The sequence below is a fragment of the Macrotis lagotis genome, chromosome X (assembly GCF_037893015.1).
Source record: "Macrotis lagotis isolate mMagLag1 chromosome X, bilby.v1.9.chrom.fasta, whole genome shotgun sequence".
Taxonomy (NCBI): domain Eukaryota; kingdom Metazoa; phylum Chordata; class Mammalia; order Peramelemorphia; family Peramelidae; genus Macrotis; species Macrotis lagotis.
This window is the reverse complement of record NC_133666.1, coordinates 407,059,630-407,082,480: the sequence shown is the minus strand read 5'-3', so window position 1 is coordinate 407,082,480 and position 22,851 is coordinate 407,059,630. Positions and strand designations below refer to the sequence as shown.

At 40.5% G+C, this 22,851-nt stretch overlaps 1 protein-coding gene across 10 annotated transcripts in view; it reads right to left on the bottom strand.

Moving 5' to 3' along the window:
• Nucleotides 1–22,851, bottom strand: part of NCOA2 (nuclear receptor coactivator 2) — a 361,814-nt gene that overhangs the window by 313,297 nt on the left and 25,666 nt on the right. For 2 of the 10 annotated variants that reach the window (XM_074207065.1, XM_074207066.1), the window contains exon 1: nucleotides 2,869–3,020. The exons of 1 other annotated variant lie outside the window; for it this stretch is intronic. The gene's annotated coding sequence lies outside the window, so the exon portion shown is untranslated. Of the gene's footprint in view, nucleotides 1–2,868; nucleotides 3,021–3,281; nucleotides 3,351–4,042; nucleotides 4,122–4,391; nucleotides 4,464–22,851 lie in introns of those variants that run through there. 7 more of the 10 variants (XM_074207064.1, XM_074207057.1, XM_074207059.1 and 4 more) reach the window with 6 other exon arrangements.

Here is a 22,851-nt window from a genome sequence, read left to right as displayed (position 1 = left end):
CATGCAATCTTTAGCCTAATGGTACAAAGTATAACCTAATTTCAATGGAGAATATTACTATCAGATGATAGTACTCACAACCAGTTCTGTCAGTGTTACAGCAACTGGCAAGATAATGTATGATAACACTAGATAGTTAAAGAGAGAGCTAAATTCTACTCCCAATCAGAAATTAGGCCTAGAACTTTTAAAACACTCCCTATCTTTACATTTTCTAAATTACAGAATTCATAATTTAAAAAAATATATAAGAAGTCTTCACAGATTGATTTCCTTTAGTAGGCATTCAAAAGTAATGTAATAAATAAGACGTTATTATACCTAGCAAAAAATTTAAAAAAGCCCTTCCTTTTAGAGAGAGGCCTTTAAAAACAAACCATCAAAAGTCCATTTTTGTTGTTCTTTAGGAAACTTTGAAGGGGAAGGAAATTTTCTATCATTTAGGGAAGGTAAGGGAGTAAAGCAGTCAAATCAGTTTGAGATCACATTAGAAGGCCTAAAAACAAGGAGGATTTTGTCCTGCTTTTCCTGAAATGGCTTCCATAAATGACATGTAAATATAGTCTTATCATTACACCACTAGGGGAAAAGATACTAGTTATAATCTTAGTATATTTTTAGATTCATGTTTTCAAATGTTACGTGTGAGCATTTTTACATTAAAAGTCAACACCATCTAACTGAGTTATTTCCAATGCTAAAATCATATCCAAAATCTGCTAAATTAATAAAGCATACAAGGATATAAACTGACATACAAAACTAAAAATTCACCTAACAAACCTAACACTGAAAGGAAAAAAAAGTAGTCATTGTTCAAATGCTAATTAATCACAGCTCTCAACATCTGGTGTTTAAAATTTCTACCTTCTCACAATAAAGTTGTAAATATCAAAAAAGGGGACAACTTCATTAAGACTATTCTTAATATTTTAGCAAATTCTCAGCAAAAAAAATTGCTTTAAACAAGCCTTTAAAAAAAACAAGTCCTATAACTAAGGAATGCTCAAGTCATTCAATCTCATATACACCAATAATTTTTAAAAATTCAAGCTGTCAAATGATTTCACATTTCAAGCTGATATGACCAAAAATAACTTAAGCTATTAAATCCATAAATATGGGGGTGTGTATAAAAATATCCCTGAAGCTCCTCAAATGTTTACTAAGAAAAGTTTACTATTAATTGAAACTAACAAATTTTATCCATGGCACATTTGACAATTTATGTTTATATTTCACATGTTATCCATTGCACTGCAAAAGTAGTATTTCCAGAGCAAAAAGGTGAAACACTCAAAGCATTCAGAAAAATAATAAACACACAATTTGTGAGTTATCTCCTATCCACTGCTTCAGTATCTTGACATCTTAAGTCAAAGAACTCCTGTTAGGGACTCAAACTCCCTGGAGAAAAAAAAGGTTCAGATCCTGCCTGGGAGCACACAATGGAATCACAGCTGACGAAGCACATCTTTTCTGGATGTCTCCATATGTTCAAGAGCTCCTCCTCCCACCCCCCCACCCCCCTCACTAGGCATTAAGGGACTTACCACTATCTGCCACCAGGAATATGAGAACATTTTCAAGGATTGTCATAAAGAATCAATCAAGAATTGTTAGTTACTCTTAAGCATACCAAAAAAAAAAAAAGAGAGAGAGGTCACTCGTCTGTGACCATCTATAACTAAATTAACCATTCCAAGGATAAGGGAGATTGTTGATAAATTTGAAATACCAATTTAGATTGTTCTACCATTTAAGCAGTTGGAAACTTGTAAAAGTATTAACCAGGGAGAGAAAATAAACTATTATATAAATAAAACGTAAGGTAATTAACTGTAACTAAATACATCTAATCTTAAATATTGCACTATTATTTAATCTGCATTTGGAGCTGGACTAATAAAATGGAGACATTAATTGAATTTAACAAGCATTTTTCCTTATTTTTAGCAGTAGTTTTGCTTCAGTTCTTCATGAAAATTGAAAGTTTGGGGAAGAGGTAGCAAATTCTGATAAATAAAAGTTCATGAAAACAAAACTTTTAAAAATTTCTTCTTCAATTAAATGTAAAGTAACAATCACAAACTGAAAGGATTCATTCTTGATCTAATTCTTTTCACTCTCTGAACTCCCGAAATTTGTATTAAAAAGTCTTCACAAACTCTAGTTGGGAATAAGAACACAGCTTCAATCAATGTGCCACTAAGCTCACCAACAAAGAACAAGAGCACAAGAGACCAAGCATTGCAGCAGCTGCTATATTTAAGAACAAAACAAAACAAAACTTATTCCTGTAGGATAACCTGTAGAGAGAAGACAACCCACTATTCTTTCCCTCCCTTAAAAAGTCACTAAGTCATTTATGCAACAATCTCATCATGCAAGATTTTCTCACCCTGTTTAAGTTAGGAAAGCACCCACTCGATCTACATTTTAACAGTGTTTAAGGAGAAAGCTATTTTAAATGATTTATTTTTAAGAATCTTTCGTGTGGGAGTAATTTGGCAAACTACATTTTACACAAAAACTCCCCCCTACACACGAATATTCTTTGACCAGTTTTGCTCCTTAAATACCAACGCTTTATGTTTCACACTGATGCTTTGGTTCCTAACTACATTTTGTTTACCCAAGAAGTCAAATAAAATGCATACCATAAGCCACAACATTCTATTTTTTTTTTCCTGCTTCATCCCCACACCCAACGTTCGGGAAAATTTTGTAAACTGACAGCCTGTTTAAACATGGAAGGAGCAAAGATTCAGGAAAAACTATTAATAATCGTCACTTTGCATTTCTCAAATAATTTTGACCCCAAGACTAATTAATGCTTTTTTTTTTTAACTATCAAGATTCCCTTACAGATTACAGATCAAGTTTCCATGATCACACGAAGGCACGGCTAGGAAACTAGACGGCAGAGGCGATGGACCGAACCCCTTGAGGAATCCTCATCGCCGCATAGGGGGTCCCGGAGCCCGTGCTGCCTGGAGCATCCCTCAAACAGGCCGCCGCCGAAGGGCCCGACGTCAGGCGTGCCACGACCGGGGGCAGCGGCGCACTGGGCACCCGGCACGGGGCGGCGCTTCCCCAGACAGACGGGGGGCTCCGGGGCCGCAGGCTCGGGACACAAGCGCCGGGGCAGAGTCCCGGGCACCCCGAGCAGCTAGGAGGCTCGAGCTGGCGTCTCCATGGCTCCCCGCCCCGAGGCACCTCCTCTTTCACTGGCTCGGGACAAGCCCCGCCCTCCCCCTCCCACCCCACCATTGGCTCACCGGGCCCGGTCGGTCAGACTCCCCTCCGCCCAGTGGCCCGCGGCCCCGTCACTCAGACGCAGCGCGATCCGGGTCGATGGGAGGGGAAGGCGGCGAGGGGGGGAGGAGTGGGATGGAGCTGGAGGGAGGAGGGAGGGGGAAGGCGGGGGGAAGGCGGGCTGGCTCGTCCGTCGCCGCGTCCGCGAGGTCTCAGAGTCCGGGCCGGCGGCGGCGGCGGCGGCGGCGGCGGCGTGTCCCCGGGGCCGGGGCTGCGCGCGGGGGGAGGCGGCGGCCGCTCCGCTCCGCTCCCCGCATCCCACAGGCCCCGGAAGCCGGGGGGGGGCGGGGAGGAGGGCGGGGCCTCCAGCCCGGGGCCGGCCCCGCCCCCGGCCGCGGAGCGGCGCCCGCGGGGCCCGGGGAGGGGGAGCGGAGGGCCGGCCGGGGGCGGGGGCGCCGGGGGCGGGGGCGCGGGCCGACCCCCCGGGGCACGGCCGAGCCCCCCGCGCGGGGCGGGCAGCGGGGCGCCGGGCCCTCCCCGCCGGCCGCCGGGCCCCGGGGCGCCGCTCCAGGGGCGGGCAGGAGGGAGGGCAGCCGGGCCGGGCACAGGGGCGCTGGCGAGCCAACCCGGAACCTGCCCCGGCGGCCGCCGCCGCGCCCCCGGCCCGCCCGCCCGGAAAGTTAGGTGCGGGGCGCGGGCATCCGCCGCCGCCCGGGGGGCCCCGGCCCGCCCGCCCCGCTCCCCCCGGCGCCCGCCCGCCGCCTGCCCGCTAACCTTGCCTCACCTTCCCGCCCCGCGCGCCGCGCCGCCTCACCTCCCGCGGCCCCGGGCTCCCGGCTGCTGCGGCTCCGCGGCCGACGCTGCGCCCGCGCCTCCGCCCCTCGCGGGCTGCGGCCGCCCCGCCGCCCCTCCCCCGCCTCTCACTCCGGGACTCGCCGCCCCAGTTCACGGGCGGGAGGTGCGCGCGTGTGTGCATGTGTGTGCGTGCGCGTGCGCGCGCGCGTGTGTCCGTGCGCGCGTGTGCGCGTGTGCCGGGGGGTGGGGAGCCCCGGGACGCCCCCTCCCCGCCCGCGGCCCCAAACAAAACCTCCCCCCCTAGGCGGCCCCGCCCCGCCCCGGGAGGGCGCGCTTACCGGGCGGGCGGCGGCGGCTCAGGCCGTCGGGTGGCGGCTGCCGCGGGCGCTGACCTTCGCGGCCGGGCCCGGGGCCGGGCCGGCGGCCGCCATGTTCCCCCGGAGCCGCCGCCTGCTTGTTTATCCGGACCCAGGTCCTCCGCCGCCGCCGCTCGTCTACGGGGGAGCGAGCCGGGGCGGGCGGGCCGGGGCGGGGAGGAGGGGGCGCCCAGGCCGCCGGCCCCGCCCCCCGCCCCGCCCGCCGCCGCCGCCTCCCCGCTCGCGGCGCAGGCGGCGGCCCGGGCCTGGCCCCGGGGCCCCGGAGCCCCCCGGCCCGCCGCGGCGTCCCCCCGCGGGGCGCGCGGGGCTCCCCTGCCGCAGCCTGCCCGGGGCACGCGGGTCTGCCGCGGGCGCCCCCGGCCAGGGCCGAGCCGAACAAAAGGCGGCCGCGGCCCCGGCCCCGGCCCCGGCCCCGGCCCCGGCCCCGCCGCACCGGGCCGGAGAGGAAGGCGAAGGCGCAGAAAGAAGCCGAAAACAGCCGGGGCCGAGGGCCGCCGGCCCGCCACAGCGGCCCGGCGGGGAGCCACCTCCCCACGAGCCCAGTGTGGTGGGAGCCAGAGGGCCAGTCAGAAAAGCGCCTTTGGGGAAAAAGGGATCCCCGGCCAGGGTGCGTGGAGTTCAAGGTCTCGACACTGAGCCGAAATGCAACATTTCCTTCAGCTATTATTAAAGCAGGTAAAAAGAACATTCTAAGCAGTCTGTAGGCTACCCACATATAGCCAAAGGGGAACACGACACAAAGCAGGCCTTCTCACACTGAGCCTACCGACCTCCAGAAATCCTAATCCTGAGCTAATCCCACATTCTCCAGTGCCTCATTTTGGCCTGGAAGTGACCCTGGGTTCCCAAAGGCTGTGCCCGAAAAGTATAAGCTCTGGCAGGTCCTACAGTGGTCACAGATGGAGTCTATCTTCAGAGAGCTAACCTGAGGGACCTACCAATAGTCTGGACACCTGGTGATGATTTTTTAGAAATTCCTGACAACCTATGAAACAGAGGCAGCCGAGGCAGCTAGGCGACATAGTGGATAGAGCATCGACCCTGGAGTCAGGAGGACTTCAGTTCAAATGCACCCTCAATAATTACCTAGTTGTGTGGCCTTGGGCAAGCCACTTAACCCCATTGCCTTGCAAAAACTTTAAAAAAAAGAAAAGAAAAGAAGGATAGTGGTGAACCTGGATCCTGGAATTTTGCTGTACTCTGAACTCTTGTCACCATTAGCAAAGAGTGATTCATTGTATCCTACATTATTAAAGAAAACCTCCAATTTATATGTTTTGGGTGCATATGTGACTCCACAAAACTTGACTAAACCCATGACTACATATATACTCCCAAAAGTTTATGCATGCTGAGTGGTACAGTCATGCACAGTGAGTGACTGAACTGTGTTATATGAATGTAATGAAATATGATCGTTTTACAAAACACTAAATATAAGGAATCCAGAGAAATGTTGGAAGACTTAACTGATTTGAAGTGAAGAAAGTAGAACCAGAAGAATGTTAAGTATGATGTTAATTAAGCATAATGTCCAGTGGTCATATAAATTAAAAACACTAAAAGGCAGCTAAATAATGAAATTATATACTAATTCCATGGAAACATCTACAACTCCCCGGGCACAGGAGAGGCATTTTGAATGTTGAATGTTCAGAACACTACAAATGGATGACTGCTGTTTTTCTCTAACTTCAAGGGAAGATACTATGGAAGAAAAGATTTTTTTTAAGCCTTAAAAGGTATCAATCCTTGGAGTTTTTTTAAAAAGTAGGAGCTCAGATGTAGTGATCTGGTGAATCTGGGGAAGCTGGTGCAGTACCTAACTTGGGCATTAGCTTGCTTTATAATCCTGAGAAATCTTCTAATTCCTCTGTGCTTTAGTTTCTACATTTGTAAAATAGTATTAATAACTGTCAAAAACCTATCTGACCTGAATGTATGAACAAACAATAACAGTTACCAGTGGTAATGTATACAATAGGTGAAAGAACATTGACTCTAAGGTCAGAGAGTAAGGTTCCCAGACAAATTGCTGGTAGAAAACTACCTGTGTGACCTAGGGCAAATTAACTTTCCAAGACCCAGGTGTCTTCATCTATGAAACGAGTTTGAACTCATTGGCCTCAGAGGTCCCTTTTAGTTCTATTTCTGTGACCCTAAAGGAAAACACTACATCTTCAAAACTGGCCAATAAAGTGACTAAACACTACTTTCATAAAACAGATGGTGAAGGCATTCCTCCTGCCTTTTGATAGAGAAGTAGTAGTGGATAGGTATACAAGAAGGCAAAATGTGCCAGGAATGGCTAATGTTTGGATTTGTTTTGCTCAACTGTACTTGTTATACACAAGGGTTCTGTTAGGAGAGAAGTGTATTGGGAAGTGACAGTAATAATTAAAATAGCATCAATGAAAATGCTATTTTGAGTTATGGAAGAACAGAACAATGAACATTAATTCATTTTATTGTGAGAATTGTTCAGTCATGTACAACTCTTCATGACCCCATGGACCATACTCTTTATGTGGTTTTCCTGTCAAAGATACCAGAGTGGTTTGCCATTTCCTTCTCCAGTAGATTAAGACAAACAGAGGTCACACAGCCATTAAGTGTCTTGAGGTCAAATTTGAACTCAGGTCTTCCTGGCCCAATGCTATGAAAAGTTGCCTTCAATGGGAATTATTAGGCACAGGGAAATAATGTTGTCTGGGTTTTGGCTGATTCCTCTTTATTTTTTTTTCCCATCCTGCATTATTCTTACTATTTGAAGATTCTCTTTAATGCTAAACTTATTCTTCCCCTTTAATCCTTTTCCTGTCCATTAGTTTCACTTGTAAGATCTCACACACACACACACACACACACACACACACTCCTAAAACAAAGGTTCACAAACCTAGAGTCATTTTTTATAAGCTCCTGTCACAATTTTCAATATCATTAATTAAAAAACATTGCGCCACTGTTAATCAGAATCAAAAAATAAGGAAAACCAAAATTCTTCAATAGAGAATAGACACCTACATCCAGTAGATATAAAAATTCAAACAGTAGGAAGTTGCATTTCCTAGCTGTTTCTACTTCTCATTTTTTCAAAGACTTGAAGTAAGTGGTTCTAACCCAGTGGAAATATGTGGTGCAGATTCAAATAACACTACCACCTCGACATTAATTGGGACCTAGCTATATGCGATGGATCCAAGAATACCCATCCAGAAGTAATCAAACAGTTGTCAGAATGGTGAGATGCTAGGCACGAAGTTTAACCTTCAACCTGAAATCTCTTAGTCACATGATAACACAAGTACAGTCTATCTCACAGAATGAGATGTTGCTACCATTAATGATGTCAGAAAAAGAAAAGAAAGCTGAGGAAAAGGGCTGGGAAGAGTGGCCAGAGGGACAGTCCAAAAAGAAAATGATCCTTTCTCTAGACTTCCACTCCATCCATCCTTCAGGGACACTTCATTATCTCTGCTGTCCCCTCAGTGGAGGGGCTTCTCCTAGAGCTGCCTCTGAAGGAAGGCACCCAAGACAAGCACTCCCTTCCCAGGTGGCTACACTTTCCAGTTTCTCCTTGACCTGACTGGTCCTCTACACCCCCTTTCCTGCTTCCATTAGACCCTAAGCGCCTTGAGAACAGGGACTCTTCTTTGGCTTTCTCTGAATCCTCATTGTTTAATCCTAGGCCTGGCTGACACACAAACCATAAAGAGGAAGGAAATTTTTGCAATTAATGAGAAACAAAAGTGAGTGACTATGAAACAAGGGTACAGAAACAAACTAGTAAAGGAGAAACATATTGACAGACAGTAATGAAATATAATTGTGTCAGTGAAATGACCTAGAAGATTTTATATATACAAATGCCTATGCCTATATAAACTAGACATTCTGAATGCTGTAGTTCAGGAAATCCTAGTTCTATTCCTGTCTTCTCATCCCCATTTTATTCTAATGAAGGGGGAGGAGACTAGTAAAATATAAAATGTGCTATTAGACAATTATATTTACAAATTCACTTAAAAGGAATTCTATCCTGACCAGTATTTTCTACTATAGCAAGTTTTTCTCCTCTTTGGCTATGTCTGCCAAAGTCTTTTCATTCAAAAATTCAGTTAATATGTATTTTTTTAAATGTCAAATCAATTGTTTGGCATCTTTTTTAATAAAAACAACCTGGTGGTTTAACTTTTCACTTTTCTACTAATCATTTCCTAGCTGTTTCTACTTCTCATTGTTTCAAAGACTCTTGAGTTTTAAGAAGATCTCATTTATTCTTAAACTTGAAATTTCCACTTTTTTTTTTTAAGGTTTTGCAAGGCAAATGGGGTTAAGTGGCTTGCCCAAGGCCACACAGCTAGGTAATTAAATTATTAAGTGTCTGAGACTGGATTTGAACTCAGATATTCCTGACTCCAGAGCTGATGCTCTAGCCACTGCGCCACCTAGCCACCCCTAATTTCCACTTTTTTATAGATTATTCAAAAATCCAAATTTTCATCTCAGACCTCTAGCTCTAGTTCCATATTTCAGATGGTTATTTGTTTGGATGCACTTCAGTTACCTTAAATTCAGTAGCTCTAAAAAGCAAACCACTCTTCAAAACTTGATTGTCTCTCCTGACTATTCTAGTTTTTAAATTAATTTTTTTTAAAAAAAAAGGTAAAGAAATAGTCTAGCATAGTAGAATATTGGACTTTGAGCTACAGACACTTAGGTTTAAATTTCACCTTTGACACTAAATGTATGAGCACAGACAAATTCCCTAACTTCTCTGAGATGGGGATCATCTTAAAGTAACTCCCTTATAGACTGTGTGCTTTGTAAATGGTAAGGGAAGCTGGGTGGCTCCAGGTCTGGAGTCAGGAAAACTATTTTTCCTGAGTTCAAATCCAGTCTCAGACACTTATTAACTATGTGACCCAGGGCAAGTCCCTTAAACCTCACTTGCCTCAGTTTCCTTTGGAAAAATGAGCTGAAGATAGAAATGGTCAAATCACTTCACCAAGAAAACCCCAAATGGGGTCATGAAGAGTTGAACATAACAATAACAATGTAAACAGCACCTTTTATTATTGGCTAAGTCTCAAAACTTATTTCCCTTTCCTCCATCCCTTTCCTCTTCCCTCTGCTCCAATGTCACTAAATCCTATAACTTCTATTAGTGCCTCTCAATTCCCAAAGCTACCAACCTAGTTCAGGTCTTTATCCCTTCACACTGGCACTTCAATAGCCCTCCAAACTGATCTCCAGGTTTTCAGTTTCTCCTGGATCCAGTCCATCCTGCACAACAACCATTCCAAATTAATCTTCCCAAAACTTCTCCATCTTAGTTCCTTCCCTACTCAACAGACCAGTTTAGAATCACTCCTGTTGCTGACAGAGCAGACTAAAGTCTGGTCAAGGCTCTTGGCAGACCAACCCAGACCTACCTTTTTCAGCATCATCTTCCACTCTTTCTAGAAAAGAATCCTGAATCTCTGATGAAGTATTTTCCTCTCACTCCCCAGATTGCCTGCGCTTTTGTTTGTGGTGTCCTGCTCACCTAGAATGCCTTGCTCACTAACCTATCCTTTCCACAAATAGATTTCATTTCATCCCTTTTCATTTTTCAAGATACAGCTTTATATACATAAAATGTTTCCTGACCTTACCAATCTAAAATGATCTCCATTCTCCAAAATATTTTAATAGTTTTAAGCTCAGTAATATAGAGGAAGCTGAATGGGTCTAGAGGGGCTATTCCATGGAGCATAAACCCAGAACTCTTCCAGAAACTTCTGGGAACTCTAAAGGCACAATGACTCATTGCTTGGTCCTTTGGTAGATGACTAATCCTGGCTACTTCTGGCCATGGGGTAGCCCAGTGCTGAAAGGACTTGGCATTTTAAAATGACACAGAAGATATATGGTTCTTAAGGTCTCCTCCCCCTCCCCCCTCCCCCCCCCCCCACAGTGAAAGGACAAAGGGCTCTATCTCTTAGAAGGGAAGACTCTTGGGCCTCTGGGCTTGACTTCTACCAGTGCACTCTATGACTTGAGATCTAAGGAAAAGGCTAAAAACGTTGGGATCTCCCCCTCCCTGTGGACTCAGCTTAAGCAGGTTGGCACCTGGTGCCTGCTCAATTTTTGTATTGCATATTTCCTCTCCTAAGCAGGATTCCTTGTGAGTCTAAATGACTTGGGGAACTTATTGAGTAGAACAGCTCTGGAGTCCCCAGGATGCAATAATAGCTGATGGCATGGAAGCTTCTACATTGCAGATAGTCACTGCCTAGAAGAATGGACTTTTAATCAGAAGGCAAGTATTGGCAGTGATTTGGACAAAACCAAGCCTAGGTGAAATGAAACCTGGCTAATTAGCAGTATTGCAAAACTGAGTCATTTTCTGATAAGGCTTAAATATTAACCTCAACTGATTGTATATTGAGTTAATGAATTCAGTTATGATCGTTCTATTAATGTATACTGTGTTTTTAGGCTTAGCATTCCTTTTTTCATAAGTAAAAATAAATTAGCTGCCCAAATGCTTGATTGATAGTATACATTGAGTACCTTTGTTACTTTCCCCCTTTCAAGTTCCCTTGATGTGAGCCATAATTTCATTTACCATATTACTATTGTTCTTGGACACTGGCATGAAGGTTTCATTAATGAGTCAATAAATTGAGAGTGGAGAAATCTAACCTCTACTAGAAGGGACCTCAGAGGTCACTAGTTAACTCCTCATTTTAGAAATGAAGAAACAAAGACCCAAAAGAGATTAGTGGCTTACCAAAAGTCAGGAAGGATTTGAACCAGGATCCTCTGACTCCAAATCCAGCTACTGCTTTCAATGTACCAGTAACCACAATTCATCCTATTTTATAATATCTCTTCTATTATCCTGTTAAGTCATTTTTCAGTTATGTTCAATCCATTGTGAAGGATAGCAAAGATACACCTCATTTTACAGGTGAGGAAAGTGAAGCAGAGTTAAAGGACTTGCCCAGGGTCACACAGCTAGTAAGAACCTGAGATGGAATTGAATTCAGATCATGAAGATTCCAGAGAGACCCTGCCCTCTATACACTGTACCACCTAGCTGCCTGAGTCAGACTAGGAGGGGCTTTAAATGCCAAAATGGTTTTAGTGGTTTATTTTAGGCAATAGGAGACATTGGACCCTTCTAGCAGAATAGTCTAGCTATGTGCAAGATGAATTAGACAGGGGAGAGACAAAGCAGAGAAACTAATTAATTAGTTGTCCAGAGAAGAAGTAAGTTTGGAAGCCTCATCACCAGATTGGCCTGAAGACAGCGTATTTTTCAACTGTAGCAGTTGATTTACTAAATTATGAAAGATGTAAGTAACATCATTACAAGAAATATCCAGACCAGTGAAATTATAGGTCCTTGAAGTAGTGATATTTTGAACTACAAAAATAACATCTCAGTAACTCAAATTATATAAATATTAGAGTTTACAAAGAATTTTCTTCCTAGCAACTCTGAAGTAGGTGATATATATTAATCATTTTTTCTTTATTGCAGAAATTTTTCATTTTTTAACTATTTTATTGTCCCAATTGCATGTAAAGACAATTTTAACATTCATTTTTTAAAGGTTTTGATTTCCAAATTTTCTCTCTCCCTTTTTTCCTTTCTCTCCCACCCTCCCTCTCTCCCTCCTTTATTCCCTCACTTCCCCCTTCCCAGTTAGCAATTTGATATAGGTTATACATGTTCAATCATGTAAAATATGTCACCATATTTATCATTTTGTGAAAGAAAACACAGATCCAAATTAAAAAAAAATAATACAAGAAAGGAAAAATAGTTTGCATCCATTTGCATTCAGACTCCTTCAATTCTTTCTTCGGAGGTGGATAGCATTTTCCATGAATGAGACTTTTGGAATTGTCTTGGATGGTTGTATTTGTGAGAATAGCTAAATCAGGGCGGCTAGGTGGATAGAGCACTGGCCCTGGAGTCAGGAGTACCTGAGTTCAAATTCAGCCTCAGACATTTAATAATTACCTAGCTGAGTGACCTTGGAAAAGTCACTTAACCCCATTGCCTTATAAAAAGAGAGAGAGAGAGAGAGACGAAGTCATTGACAGTTGATCACTATACAATACTTATGTTATTGTGTACAATGTTCTCCTGATTCTGCTCACTTCATTCTGTATCAGTTCATATAAGACTTTCCAGGATTAACCATGTTTTACAAATGAATCTGAGACTAAGTAACTTGCCAAGGAGCAAAGAGCTTGCACATTACTGAATCAAAAGCTTTTAGATACCTCAGTAAGTTTGTGAGCGACACACATGTGGTTAAATGTTGACTATTCACAAAAGGAAGGAAAATTTTTACCACTAAGTATCAAACCCAATGGCTGATCGGTGCAATGGAAAGAGCATTGGACAAGAAATCAAGGTCTTTAGTTCTATTTCCAACTCTACCACTAATTCATTGATCTTGGCCATATTCCTGGAGGTCCATCTCTGTGGGTCACATTTTCTTTACCTGAAAGGTGAGGGAGTTGGACTAGGTGACCAACAGGATCTCTTCCAGTAATAACATTCTATAACAGGGAGTTAAAATCTATTAGAAGTAGAAAAGAACATTTATACTATAATTCAAGGTTTGCATAAAATTTCCTCCTCTCAATTGTAGCCAGAGTAAAGGAGCTGTCTTCACAAAACAAACATACAGTCTGAATAAATATTTCTGGAGCCTTTTTCCCCCCTAATGGAAGATTTGGTTTCTGAAGATTAATACCCCCTTTGCTTTCTATGAAATTAATGTAATAGGCCTTTGTAAATGTTGAACCACTTAACAAACATTTCTATTCAATTCAGAGGACTCATACTAGCGGTATTTCCTAAGCTTTAAAATAGAAAAACTCTGTTTTTATAGAAAATGTTTATAGGGTGAGCCCACATCATACCTTGACTGGTCTGGTATTTATGAATGTCATTTTCAACTTCTTTAATTGAATGCCTAAGCCCCTTGTATTGTACTCCTAAATGATTATGAAGTCTAAATTAAAACAGTGACTTGAGAAATTGCTTTGCATTCTTTGACCTCATAACATAACAACTCTCTACCCCCCCCAAAAAAAACCTTCTGAGGTATATTTAAGTATATCCTTATACAAAATATATTATTTTTAAGAGGTTACAAAATTAGAATTGTTTTAGTGAATCGCTGATATTACTTCATAATGGCTTTCATCCAAAACCTAAAAATATTTCACAAGGCATACTAGAGCTTTCCAAAGACTCAGAAACCTAAAGAAATGATTCAATTCACAAAGATAATACAAATTTTATCTCTTGTTTAGGAAAGAACCTAGGAGTTAATAGTACAAAAAGAATGCCCAAAGGACAATTAAAATGTGCATACCCTTTGATCCAGCAATACCACTACTGGGCCTATACCCTGAAGAGATTATGAAAAAGGTTAAAAACATCGTCTGTACAAAAAATGTTCATAACAACTCTATGGTGGCAAAGAAATGGAAACTGGGGGAATGTCCATCAGTTGGGGAATGGCTTAACAAACTGTGGTATATGTATGTGATGAAACACTATTGTTCTATTAGAAACTAGGAGGGATGGAAATTCAGGGAAACCTGGAAAGATTTGCATGAACTGATGCTGAGTGAGATGAGCAGAACCAGAACACTACACCCTAACAGCAACATGGGAGTGATGATCAACCTTGATGGACTTGTTCATACCTACAGGGCAGCAAGCAGGCACAATTTTGGAGTGTCTGTGACGGAGAATGCCATATGTATACTGAGAAAGAATTGTGGAGTTTGAACAAGGACCAAGGACTATTACTTTTAATTTTAAAAAAAGTCTTATTATGTAATTCTACTATATCTCACACTATATATTTCTTCCTTAAGGATATGGTTTCTCTCTCATCACATTCAACTTAGATCGATCAACACTATAGGAATGATGTAAAGACTAGTAAACTGCCATGTGGAGGGGGAAGTGAGATTGGGGGGTGGAAATTGTAAAACTCAATATAAATAAAACCTTTCTAAAATTTAAAAAAAAGAGAAAGCATGGACAATAAAAAAATAGTACAAAAGAATATTATGAATGATTGGGAGGAAAAATTAAGTTGAAACTATCCTAGGACATATATATATATTTCATTTGTGGTTTCATTCTTGTGGGGGGAAAAGGGAAGGTTTATAAAATGTTACACAACAGAAGTTAAGGAAATAAAAATAAACTTGCATATAATGTAATAAAAAAGATATTGAATAATCATACTTCCCCCTGAAAAGGGTTTATTGATTACAATAGAAAAACTAGAATCAGAGTACCTAGATTCAAATACTATCTCTGATGTTTATTATCTTTCTGAAATTAAGCAATTCCTTATGATCATCGGGTTACAGTTTCTCCATCTGTAACGGGTTAGACTTGATGCCCTCTGAGATTCTTTCCTACTCTAAATCTAAGATCCTGGAGGCTAGGTGGTTCAGTGGTTAGAGCACTGGCTCTGGAGTCAGGAGTTCAAATCCAGCCTCAGACACTTAATAATTACCTAGCTGTGTGGCCTTGGGCAAGCCACTTAACCCCACTGACTTGCAAAAAAAAAAACCCACCTAAATCTAAGATCCTTTTTTAATATCCCTTCCAGGGAAATTTCCAGAACTCACATTTAGCAAATTAGCATAGCAGGTCTCCAGAGAACAGGTGACTACTCTTTTTAGTTTCCTAGGGATAACCCTAAGAGGTTTTTGTTCTTATATCCTAGACATTTCTGGACATGCTCCTCTTCCCCCCAGAAGTACTACCACTGTCATGTCTTGCCTGAACAGTGATTTCTTCCTTATGCTAAAAGAAAAACAATCAGTTAATGAAATCAACTTATATATCAATCTGTTTGACAACATTTCACACCCATAGCCTACCTCTCTAATGAAAGGAGACAGTAATATTTCCTTGATCTTGGGACCAAGGCTGATCACAGTAATTAACAGGAGTATTTTTTATAGTTGTTTTAATGTATATTGTTTTTAGCATTGTGGTTACTTGTTATGATCCAAGTTCTTTTTATTAACTGAATCAATTCATGTGTTTGTATATATCTCTGCAGTCCTTGTATTAATACATCATCTCTTAAAATAATATCCTATTCTGTTCATATGGAATTTTATTTTGTGAGTTTCTTGCAAAATATTTCCATTGAAATTCTTTCAATTGAGATGCAATAAAAATCATTGTTCAGTTACTATAGTCTGCTTATATTAATCATACATCTTTTCATTGCCACTTGGGTCACCTGTAATTATAATTATGTATTGAATAATTCATAGCCATATAGTATCTCCAGAAGGTTATTGATATTAACTTCCTGTTCATATTTAATTTTTTTCCTTCTAATTCAATAATTATAATAGCCTATAATTTTTAGTGATCAAATTATTTAAAGGACACCCATCAGAGCTGAGATGTGAACTTCAGTCTCCTGAAAATGAACCTAGAACTTTTATTTCACCAGATTCCTATATCTGCCCATTTTGTATAAGTTTGTAAATGTCACTTAACCTTTCTCAGTTCAAATTTCCTTATCTGTCAGATGGGGAAAATGATATCTATCCTCTCACATGACAGTTGTGAAATACATAAGAAAATGAATATGAAAGTACTTTGTAAATTGAGGATTACACAAAAATGAAGTATTATTATTTTGCCACGCTGTGTTTCTAATTTCTCACATGACGGTTGTGAAATACATAAGAAAATGAATATGAAAGTACTTTGTAAATTGAGGATTACACAAAAATGAAGTATTATTTTGCCACACTGTGTTTCTAATTTTTATCATAAAACACATATGCAATTTGATTCTGATGCATACATTATTCTAATGCATTATGAAAATAATACTCAGAGTAATATTCTCTATGCCTTTATTTCAGTTTTCTTCTTCTTTATACCATTGTAATGGTTATATAGATCATTCTCCTGTGTCTCCTGCCTTTGCTCTGCTTCAATTTATAGCCTTCCAATATTTCAGTGGATTCCTCCTATTTCATCATTTATTTTGCACAATACATTTCCATAGTATTCATATAATTCAGTTTGTTCAGCCAGTCCCCAATTGGTAGGTGATGCTTTGTTTCCAGTTTTCATTAGAGCTGCTACAGAAAGGGAAAATTTCAATTACCCCAGATTGCGTATTTCATTTGTAATATCCTTGTAAAAATAATCATTGTTGTGGGAGTGCCTACTCCTACAAAGATGTTTTCTATGAAGTGAATATATAAGCTTCGGCAGATCAATGACTCTGTCTAGGCCTCAGTTTGCTAGATAGGCAAGATTTTTTTCAATTCTAAATCTATGATGTTAAGAGCTATGACCCTATGGAGTTGTTGCTTTAGCAACAAATCACAGAATTATGTGACTTATACATGTGATAATAAAAGAGATTGTTTAATTATGACCAACTCTTTGTGACCCGTTTGGGGTTTTCTTGGCAGAAATATTGGAATGGTTTGCAATGTACTTCTCCAGTTCATTTGACATATGAGGAAACTGAGGCAAACAGCATTAAGTGACTTGCTCAGAGTCACACAGTTAATATCTAAGGAGGAATTTGAACTCAAGTTCTCCTGATTCTGTGTTCTATTCCCTGTGACACCTAACTGTTCCAATAAAAGACATTATATAGACCAATTCTTCTGAGACAAAAATTAATCAAGTTAGTGACAAAGATTAATTTCTCTCTGAAATATATCATGGAGAATATAAAAGGAAAAAAAGCAACCAAGGTTGTTTTGGAGTCAATTCATCCTACCTTTTGAGAACTGATTGCTAAATCTACAGTGTGAGGATTTACTCCTCAGAAATCATCAAATACTATAATTCAAGGCTTGATTTGTTATTTTGTTGATTGCCTAGAAAAGGGATTGAAAAAATATTAATGCAAATTAGAAGTGTGTCCTGAGTACATTTTCTTCAGTCACCTGTTAAACATTTACCATTATATCTCTGTTGTCCCTCAAAACAGTACCCCAACAATTTTTGTGGTTTTAAAATGATAATTGCCATTAGACAATGACCTAGAAAAGTGGTTTCTAGCTGTGTGCCACAGACCCCTGGGACATGAGTAATTTCTTCTGCAAAGGAACTGCCAGGGAATCCAAGCACTGTCATTTAGAGCAAACTGAAACAATATATAAAGTGTGGCTCAGTATGATAAATAAGCAAACATACTTTCTGCAGACTAAATAAATAAAAATATCCTATGACAACCATGCATTACTATTTCTTAAATTTAGGTAACTGCCACTGTAATTAATAAAATACAAATTCACTTGAAGGGAGGAAAAGACCCCAAAGATTATTATGGTACCAGAAGAGGTAGTGATACAGTATGAAAAGGAGAAAAATCTGGACTCGGGATAGGACATCACAAAGTATGCTAAAAGGAGACTATGGGGGCAAGAATAGAGAGGCTATGAAATTATTAGGTAATTCTAAAAATGTAAGCTTTGAATAAAAATATTTAAATAAATAGTATAAAAATCAACAAATATAGGAAAATGGTGATAAGAGAAGCCAACCAGAACAAATTTTCAGACTCTTAAGAGAGGATCCCCTGAACTCCTTTTTTTTTATTATAAGAATATAGCTTACATAGAAATACCAACACTAAATATCTTTTAAATTCATGCTAAAAGAGACCAGTTTATGAGGAAAGGATGATATAGTGGAATCAGTACAGGACTTGGCATCAGCTAATCTCCATTAACTTCTGCTGCTGTTTATCATTTGTATGGCCTTGAGGAGATTATTTAAACTCTCTGGGTCTCAGTTTTCTCTTTTGTAAAATAGAAGGGTTCAATTTAATGATTTCTAAGGTACTGTTAATATTCAGTCATTTTTTTCAATCTTGTCCAGGTCTCTGTGACCCCATTTTGGGGTTTATTTGGCAAAGGTATCGAAGTTCATTTCACAGATGGGAAAACTGAGGCAAACAGGGCTAAGTGATTGACACGGGGACATGGCTGGTGAGAGTCTGAGCCTGGCCTTGTACTTGGGTCTTTCTGATTCTTTGTAGACACTTCTTCACCTAACTGCTCTCCTAAGGTGCCTTATGGCAATGTTCACGATTAAGAGAAGAGGAACACGGACACAGAATAATAAGGAAGGAACAAAGAAGGAGACAAGCTTAACAAATGTATAGGACCCTGTCTGGGAGCATGTCCACCACAGTCATCCAAATGATTCTCTATTGATTCTCTATAGATGGTAAGGGTGTTTGTGGATGACATTGTGCTTATTGCATCAAGCACTAAAACACTGCAGACTCTCCTTAATCCAAACCACTTGAAGAAGTTTGGGCTGGATCCACAGGAAAAAAAATTAAAAACTAAATGGATGAAAGATCCACCCTACAGTCCACATAATGACATGCAACTGGAATCCATAGAGCTGGTTCATCAGAACCTCTTCAGGGATTAATGAGATTAATGAGAGGAGTAGAAGGACTAGATGGTCTTCCAGAAGCTATAATGCTGTTAGCTATATGGCTGTGATTCAAAGGAGAAGAAAAAATGCAAATCATTCAAAAGTCAATGGAGGGCAGCTAGTTGGTGCAGTGGATAGAGCACCAGCCCTGGAGTCAGGAGTACCTGAGTTCAAATCCGGCCTCAGACACTTAATAATTACCTAGCTGTATGGCCTTGGGCAAACTGAATAGGGATATCTTCTGTAGATAGGCTCAGTAGGACCTTTAAGTGCACCAGGTAGCTGCTTTGGCAGGTGTAGCTAGTTTTTGTGTAGACTCTACTAAGTCTACATTTAAATTTATATTATTAATTTCTCTTTGCTTTTAGACTTTTGTTGTTTGTGGAAACTTGTACTTGGATAGGAATTGCAGTGGGAGGAATATATCCTAGAATCCAGTGGGTGTGGGGGGTGACGGGGCCTGAGCTACTCCTCCTTCTAAGGTATTAAAACAATCCTTGAAACTCTCTCCATCTAAGACCAGTGATGTTGTTTCTTGGGAAAGACTGTAAGAAAGCCCTTCCCAGATGCTAAACCATTGGGCACCTTGGGCATGTGGTATTGTGGTATTGAGTGGTATTGAGCTCAGCTGAATGAGCACCATGTCCTCACTGTATATCTTTGCTGAATATCCTTACTATGGCTTAGTAAATCTTTTTGTTAATTGTTAAATGGACTACCAGTGTCTAATTTCATTTTAATCTCAAACTTAAACTACTTGGTTAGTCTTCATTAACAAAAGTGTAATTATTTCAATGTGCTGCCATTGCATTTGGAACTTCTGAATGAAATGACTTAAATGACTTTCTTCTTCCAGTCCCCCTATGTCTCAGCTGGGTTGAAGTGGGATGCATCTCCCTCTACAAAGATATAAACCTGGAATCAAGAAGACTCGATTTCAAATCCTGCCTCAGACACTTACTGTCTGTTAGCACAGCAGATGGAGCACTAGACCTCTTGTCAGGAATAACTGAATTCAAATCCTGTATCAGATTATCTTTGAGTCTGTGAACAAGCCACATAAATTCTGTCTACCTCAGTTTCCTCACTCAGAAAATGAATATAATAGTAGTCCATACTGCCCAGGATTGTGAGGATCAAATAAGCTTTATAAACCTCAAAGTTCTCTAAAATGCTAGCTACTACTATTATTATCTTTATCTTTCTTATTATTTTTAATCTTTTCTCCTGCTTGCATTAAACACAAAAAATATGAAATCATCAGCCATTAGATTTTCTTATGTACCTAGGATTGAATAAAACAATTGCAAATAAAGAACAGGGAATATTTGAAGGGACTTTCATGTGAATAGGAAGTAGTGAAGAGCTTGTACTGTTGACTTCAGAAGTTGAATTAGCTTTTCCTCCTGACTTCAGTCCTCTTCCCTCTCCTTTAGGAGAGGAAATTATCGACTCAACAGAGATATGAATTTTGAGTCAATCTCACCTTTAAGAGAAAAATAAGAAAAGGGCAGGGTCCTCTGGCCACTCCATAGTCTCACCAAAGTACAGTTATCAGCTCTTAGTCAGTGGGGGAGGGGGGGAGAAGACCCTTTGTTCCTCAACATCTGGTCTTCATAGTGTTTATTGGAGCAAGAACCTAGAGATTAGGTCTCTTACATAATGTTGCCTCCTTTTCTCTTCATATGTAGACAACAGGAAGAATGGTTCTCCTATTCCTCTATTGTCTCTTTTCCAGAAGGTGCCCAAAACACTTTCCCAGAAATCAAAATTCAAACACATCACTAACTGGTAAAGTCTGAGAGATGATCTGCTTAAGTCTCCATAGAAATTCTTGAAAAATAAGTGTGATAAATTCAAGATCAAAAGGAAGGTGCCCCGGAAGATTGACAGCCTCCTCTGGAAGATCTAAGGGAAGACATGGCTAAGAGGCATATAGACTAGATTGGATGCTTGAGATCCTCCCCTAAAGGAGGAAGTGCTTTCTTCTAAGAGATTAGAACTGAAATAATAAGTATCTAAATTTAAGATTTGTCAATGGGTCATTTCTTCTGCCTGTACTATGTTGGAAGCAGTACCATCAGAGTATTCAAGGTCTGTATTTAGAAGAAAAGTTAAGTGTAAATTAAGGAATGATCTGGAATTCAGGAATTTGCAACAAGAGCCTTTTTTTTTTTTTACTAAATAGCATTATCTTTTGCTTCCAAGAAAGGGTAATGTAATTTTTCACAGGCAGAAAACCATTTATTTTTTTAAATAAAAAATGCTGTTTTATGTACACTAAATCTCATAATGAAATAGTATTACTAACTTTCATTTTCTCCCTGTATTCATTGAAAACCTGCATGCTATTATTATTTATATAAACATCTTTCTAAGAGCTTTTTGGTTATAACTGTTAAAAAAAATACTTAGTTGTCACTAACTGTCAGCACAAGAAAAACATTTCCAACTATAAAGGGACTCCTGGGGACTAGAACAACTCAAGTTGTTACAGGCAAAGCTCTTTAATTTCTATTCTTTCCTTTATTTCTGGCATGCCCTTCCCCAGATACCCAGTACCCTTCTACTATTTCTCCCAAGATTCTTCCCTCATTTTCAGCATATCCCTCTCACCCCTGTAACTACTCACCCTTCACTGGTACCTCTCACTTAAGGGTAACTTCTATTCCCCACTTCTCATTAAGGCCCACTTTACTGAATTCCTTCAAAATTCTCTATTCAAGTATACCTTAGAAATTAATCTCAGAAATTAACTGATTCTCAGGTGTTCATGATTTAATAAGTTATTCCTGAAATTTCATCATTAATTGGGGAATACTAGGCATGTCCCCAAAATGACTCTTTAATAAAGGATTGACAGATCCTTTAACACAGCATTGACAGATCTAGAAACTTCATGCTGACATGAGAAGTCTCCAAATCAACATCCAGGAGTCTCCAAAGTCATAACTAGGACAGGGTAACAGGGGTTTTTCAACAAGACAATATCATTTACTGGCTATACCTTCTTCTCATAATGGTCCTTGGATGCACTGTCCAGTTGGAAGTGAACCATTTTCAGATCAAGCAATGATAAACTTTTTTCTCATCAAAGAATTTAAAAATGACCTTTTAGGATAATGTAATAGAGACTACCAGAGTTGAAACTAAAATTATTGAACCTCTAGGACAAATTTAGTTAGTGGGATTGGAGGTGAGGAAGGACCCAGAAGATAGTCATCCTGGGCATGTCCCTCTGGCCAATCCATTAACAAAACATTGGTAGATCTAAATACTTCATTCTGACATTCTGAAAAGTCTCCATATCAGAGAACAGGATGACAGAGGTTTTTCAACAAGACACTATCAAAGAAAATTATGACATCATAAATATATGGAGACAGAGTTGGGTGATCCTCTTTTTGCTGCTGCAGTACCTCTCACCTTGTTATCTTCTTTTTTACCCTCCTCCAGAATCTCTCTGAAGTAGGTCAGTTAACTAATCTTAACAGAATGTTTCCTTAATGAGAATTCCCCTTTCCCTCCCAATCAAGTAGATATAGGGTAAAATCTGAAAATTAAAGGGTCTAGATTGCTTGTGGTGACTTTTGGTTCATTTAAGCCAGATCTACATAATACAACCAAAATTTGGGGACAAAATTTCAGTTCTAGTTAACAGATTCATTCAAATTCCTAGATCTCCTTAGAGTGATGGTAGCCATAACAGACATCTAGAATGCTGCAGCACAATTCAAAATTTGGAGAGTCTTTCCTATAACCTTAGGAATGCATTCCTTGCTTTAGCAACCACATTCTCAGACCAATTCTTTTTTATCTTTAATATAAAATTTTATTTATCTTTTTCTTTGAACTCACCTATTTTTCCAATATAACCATTCTCTCAGTTTCCCAGAGAATTAACTGTGCCTTATAACAAAGAAT